This window comes from Semicossyphus pulcher, unplaced genomic scaffold (assembly GCF_022749685.1).
Source record: "Semicossyphus pulcher isolate SPU_LCO1_2020_fin unplaced genomic scaffold, fSemPul1.0.p SCAF_57, whole genome shotgun sequence".
Lineage (NCBI taxonomy): Eukaryota > Metazoa > Chordata > Actinopteri > Labriformes > Labridae > Semicossyphus > Semicossyphus pulcher.
In genome coordinates this window covers 25,001-31,174 of record NW_027211734.1, presented here as the reverse complement: position 1 = coordinate 31,174, position 6,174 = coordinate 25,001, and the positions used below count along the sequence as shown (strand labels likewise).

Below are 6,174 nucleotides of genomic sequence, written 5' to 3'. Positions count from 1 at the left end.
ATTTCATCTTCATTTAACTGATTTCATCGTTAACTGATTTCATCGTTAACTGATTTCATCGTTAACTGATTTCATCGTTAACTGATTTCATCTTCATTTAACTGATTTCATCGTTAACTGATTTCATCGTTAACTGATTTCATCTGTAACTGATTTCATCGTTAACTGATTTCATCTTCATTTAACTGATTTCATCGTTAACTGATTTCATCTTCATTTAACTGATTTCATCGTTAACTGATTTCATCGTTAACTGATTTCATCTTCATTTAACTGATTTCATCGTTAACTGATTTCATCGTTAACTGATTTCATCTTTAACTGATTTCATCGTTAACTGATTTCATCTTCATTTAACTGATTTCATCGTTAACTGATTTCATCGTTAACTGATTTCATCTTCATTTAACTGATTTCATCGTTAACTGATTTCATCTTTAACTGATTTCATCGTTAACTGATTTCATCTTCATTTAACTGATTTCATCGTTAACTGATTTCATCGTTAACTGATTTCATCTTCATTTAACTGATTTCATCTTCATTTAACTGATTTCATCGTTAACTGATTTCATCTTCATTTAACTGATTTCATCGTTAACTGATTTCATCGTTAACTGATTTCATCTTCATTTAACTGATTCCATCGTTAACTGATTTCATCGTTAACTGATTTCATCTTCATTTAACTGATTCCATCGTTAACTGATTTCATCGTTAACTGATTTCATCGTTAACTGATTTCATCTTCATTTAACTGATTTCATCTTCATTTAACTGATTTCATCGTTAACTGATTTCATCTTCATTTAACTGATTTCATCGTTAACTGATTTCATCGTTAACTGATTTCATCTTCATTTAACTGATTTCATCGTTAACTGATTTCATCGTTAACTGATTCCATCGTTAACTGATTTCATCTTCATTTAACTGATTTCATCGTTAACTGATTTCATCTTCATTTAACTGATTCCATCGTTAACTGATTCCATCGTTAACTGATTTCATCGTTAACTGATTTCATCTTCATTTAACTGATTTCATTTTCATTCTTCATTTAAATGATTTCATCGTTAACTGATTTCATCTTCATTTAACTGATTTCATCGTTAACTGATTTCATCGTTAACTGATTTCATGGTTAACTGATTTCATCTTCATTTAACTGATTTCATCGTTAACTGATTTCATCGTTAACTGATTTCATCGTTAACTGATTTCATCTTCATTTAACTGATTTCATCGTTAACTGATCTCATCGTTAACTGATTTCATCTTTAACTGATTTCATCGTTAACTGATTTCACCGTGAACTGATTTCATCTTCATTTAACTGATTTCATCTTTAACTGATTTCATCGTTAACTGATTTCATCTTCATTTAACTGATTTCATCGTTAACTGATTTCATCTTCATTTAATTGATTTCATCGTTAACTGATTTCATCGTTAACTGATTTCATCGTTAACTGATTTCATCGTTAACTGATTTCATCTTCATTTAACTGATTTCATCGTTAACTGATTTCATCGTTAACTGATTCCATCGTTAACTGATTTCATCGTTAACTGATTTCATCGTTAACTGATTTCATCTTCATTTAACTGATTTCATCGTTAACTGATTTCATCTTCATTTAACTGATTTCATCTTTAACTGATTTCATCGTTAACTGATTTCATCGTTAACTGATTCCATCGTTAACTGATTCCATCGTTAACTGATTTCATCGTTAACTGATTTCATCTTCATTTAACTGATTTCATCGTTAACTGATTTCATCTTCATTTAACTGATTTCATCGTTAAGTGATTTCATCGTTAACTGATTTCATCGTTAACTGATTTCATCGTTAACTGATTTCATCTTCATTTAACTGATTTCATCGTTAACTGATTTCATCGTTAACTGATTTCATCTTCATTTAACTGATTTCATCGTTAACTGATTTCATCGTTAACTGATTTCATCTTCATTTAACTGATTTCATCGTTAACTGATTTCATCGTTAACTGATTTCATCTTCATTCTTCATTTAACTGATTTCATCGTTAACTGATTTCATCGTTAACTGATTTCATCTTCATTTAACTGATTTCATCGTTAATTGATTTCATCGTTAACTGATTTCATCGTTAACTGATTTCATCTTCATTTAACTGATTTCATCGTTAACTGATTTCATCGTTAACTGATTTCATCTTTAACTGATTTCATCTTCATTTAACTGATTTCATCGTTAACTGATTTCATCGTTAACTGATTTCATCGTTAACTGATTTCATCTTCATTTAACTGATTTCATCGTTAACTGATTTCATCTTCATTCTTCATTTAACTGATTTCATCTTTAACTGATTTCATCGTTAACTGATTTCATCTTCATTTAACTGATTTCATCGTTAATTGATTTCATCGTTAACTGATTTCATCGTTAACTGATTTCATCGTTAACTGATTTCATCTTCATTTAACTGATTTCATCGTTAACTGATTTCATCGTTAACTGATTTCATCTTTAACTGATTTCATCTTCATTTAACTGATTTCATCTTCATTTAACTGATTTCATCGTTAACTGATTTCATCGTTAACTGATTTCATCTTAATTTAACTGATTTCATCTTCATTTAACTGATTTCATCGTTAACTGATTTCATCGTTAACTGATTTCATCTTCATTTAACTGATTTCATCGTTAACTGATTTCATCGTTAACTGATTTCATCTTTAACTGATTTCATCGTTAACTGATTTCATCTTCATTTAACTGATTTCATCGTTAACTGATTTCATCTTCATTTAACTGATTCCATCGTTAACTGATTCCATCGTTAACTGATTTCATCTTTAACTGATTTCATCTTCATTTAACTGATTTCATCGTTAACTGATTTCATCGTTAACTGATTTCATCTTCATTTAACTGATTTCGTCTTCATTTTACTGATTTCATCGTTAACTGATTTCATCGTTAACTGATTTCATCTTTAACTGATTTCATCGTTAACTGATTTCATCTTCATTTAACTGATTCCATCGTTAACTGATTTCATCGTTAACTGATTTCATCTTTAACTGATTTCATCGTTAACCGATTTCATCTTCATTTAACTGATTTCATCGTTAACTGATTTCATCGTTAACTGATTTCATCTTTAACTGATTTCATCGTTAACTGATTTCATCTTCATTTAACTGATTTCATCGTTAACTGATTCCATCGTTAACTGATTTCATCGTTAACTGATTTCATCTTTAACTGATTTCATCGTTAACTGATTTCATCTTCATTTAACTGATTTCATCGTTAACTGATTTCATCGTTAACTGATTTCATCTTTAACTGATTTCATCGTTAACTGATTTCATCTTCATTTAACTGATTTCATCTTCATTTAACTGATTTCATCGTTAACTGATTCCATCGTTAACTGATTTCATCTTTAACTGATTTCATCGTTAACTGATTTCATCTTCATTTAACTGATTTCATCGTTAACTGATTTCATCTTCATTTAACTGATTTCATCGTTAAGTGATTTCATCGTTAACTGATTTCATCGTTAACTGATTTCATCGTTAACTGATTTCATCTTCATTTAACTGATTTCATCGTTAACTGATTTCATCGTTAACTGATTTCATCTTCATTTAACTGATTTCATCGTTAACTGATTTCATCGTTAACTGATTCCATCGTTAACTGATTTCATCGTTAACTGATTTCATCGTTAACAGATTTCATCTTCATTTAACTGATTTCATCGTTAACTGATTTCATCTTCATTTAACTGATTTCATCGTTAACTGATTTCATCGTTAACTGATTTCATCTTCATTTAACTGATTCCATCGTTAACTGATTTCATCGTTAACTGATTTCATCGTTAACTGATTTCATCTTCATTTAACTGATTTCATCGTTAACTGATTTCATCGTTAACTGATTTCATCTTCATTTAACTGATTTCATCGTTAACTGATTTCATCGTTAACTGATTTCATCTTCATTTAACTGATTTCATTTTCATTCTTCATTTAACTGATTTCATCGTTAACTGATTTCATCGTTAACTGATTTCATCTTCATTTAACTGATTTCATCGTTAACTGATTTCATCGTTAACTGATTTCATCGTTAACTGATTTCATCGTTAACTGATTTCATCTTCATTTAACTGATTTCATCGTTAACTGATTTCATCGTTAACTGATTTCATCGTTAACTGATTTCATCTTCATTTAACTGATTTCATCGTTAACTGATTTCATCGTTAACTGATCTCATCGTTAACTGATTCCATCGTTAACTGATTTCACCGTGAACTGATTTCATCTTCATTTAACTGATTCCATCGTTAACTGATTTCATCGTTAACTGATTTCATCGTTAACTGATTTCATCTTCATTTAACTGATTTCATTTTCATTCTTCATTTAACTGATTTCATCGTTAACTGATTTCATCGTTAACTGATTTCATCTTCATTCTTCATTTAACTGATTTCATCTTTAACTGATTTCATCGTTAACTGATTTCATCTTCATTTAACTGATTTCATCGTTAATTGATTTCATCGTTAACTGAGGGTTAGGGTTAGGGTTAGGGGGTTAGGGTTAGGGTTAGGGTTAGGGTAGGGGGGTTAGGGTTAGGGTAGGGTTAGGGGGTTAGGGTTAGGGTTAGGGTTAGGGTTAGGGGTTAGGGTTAGGGTTAGGGTTAGGGTTGGGTTGGGTTAGGGTTAGGGTTAGGGTTAGGTTAGGGTTAGGGTTAGGTTCTGTGTTGGATTCATGTTTGTTTTTCCTCTGTGGGATTCAGGTGCACTGGCCTGGGGGTGTGCCGAAGGTCGACCCCCCCACCTGGATGCTGAAATGAAGGTAAGTGGAATAATTTTTAGACTTTTATAATTGGAATATGACCCGTAATTTGCATAAGTATATGTTTAATATTGTAAGAGTGTACATGAAAACGGAGTCAGATATGGTGATTGAAGTTTTATTGTAGAAGGATGTACAGATTATCAACCAATGTTGTTTTTTTGCAGACCCCCCTGGGCTTCGTGAGGGAAAAAGAAAAGGTGAGGTTATTGTTTATATTGGTTTCTTTTGGAGTTCAAAAGTCAATTTTGTAACCAGTACCTCTCTGCTCTCCTCCTTGTGGTCTCCAGGGGGAGCTGCCGGCCTCCGTCCCTCCGACTGTGTTTTATATTTTTGTTTGTGAGGGGTTCAGTGGAGGTTCCAGAGTACGTCACTTTGACTTTCTGTGGGAGCCCACTCATCATTACCTTACTCACAGTGTGTGATTGGTTGATCTTCTGTTTGTGAAGGTATTCAGGTGAGGTGGGCTCATGAGGACTCCCTGGGGACTGAATTGGGGAAACCGGGGTATCAAACACTGATGTTCGTCGTTGCTGATGGTGAAAATGGGCCTGTTTCGGTGTTTGGTTGTTTCCTGTAGGCCGACAGCTCCCGGTGGGTGTGGTTACGTTCTGTGGGGGGGACCTGCAGGTACAAGGGAGGTGAGAGATGGGATGGAAGGGTTGAATAAATGAACTTTCCTGTAGGGAGGAGCCAGAAAACGAGCTGGGGGGAGACGATGTTGGTCGAGGGTGTCGTTTCTCCGCCTCTGCCCGAGCTGTCTGGGGGGGTGAGATGCTTCTTTGCATGGGTGGGTTTGATGTTTGAGTGGCTCTGTGGGCCCGTTTAGGCTTCACTGAGGACTCCGGGCTAGGAGTAATGTTAGCGGTTATTGGTGTTTGTGATGATATTGTTGGTCCCGGATACTGGGGGTTACCTGCATCACCCCCTGCTTCGGGCAGGGCGGGCGGTTGTCCCCCCTCGCTCGAGTCCGACTCCTCCCAATACTGCTCCTCTGGGGGATTGTCCAATTCTCCATGCTCTGTGGATTGGGGGAGATGGGGACCAGGGGGGAGAGAAAAGTGCTGGGGAGAGACATGGAGAGGGGGGGAGGGGGGAGGGGAGGGAGAGGGAGGGGGTGAAGGAGGGGGTGAAAGTGAATCCTGTTCTGAGTCAAAAAATATATGTTCATGTGCGGTGGTGAAGGCCTGAGGGTGTAGCCTAGCCCCGTAGCGTCGGTTAGCCCAACCTTTTGCTACCTCCAGGGCTAGGCTTTCCCCCCAGACCTCAGTGTAAATGGGAATGACGTTTTC

General features: G+C 34.8%; 1 long non-coding RNA gene across 1 annotated transcript in view; it reads left to right on the top strand.

Moving 5' to 3' along the window:
- Window positions 1–4,859: 4,859 nt before the first annotated feature.
- Window positions 4,860–6,174, top strand: part of LOC138609630 (uncharacterized) — a 3,174-nt gene continuing 1,859 nt past the window's right edge. The window contains exon 1 of the long non-coding RNA XR_011309502.1: window positions 4,860–5,082. This is a non-coding gene — a long non-coding RNA (uncharacterized lncRNA). The remainder of the gene's footprint in view (window positions 5,083–6,174) is intronic.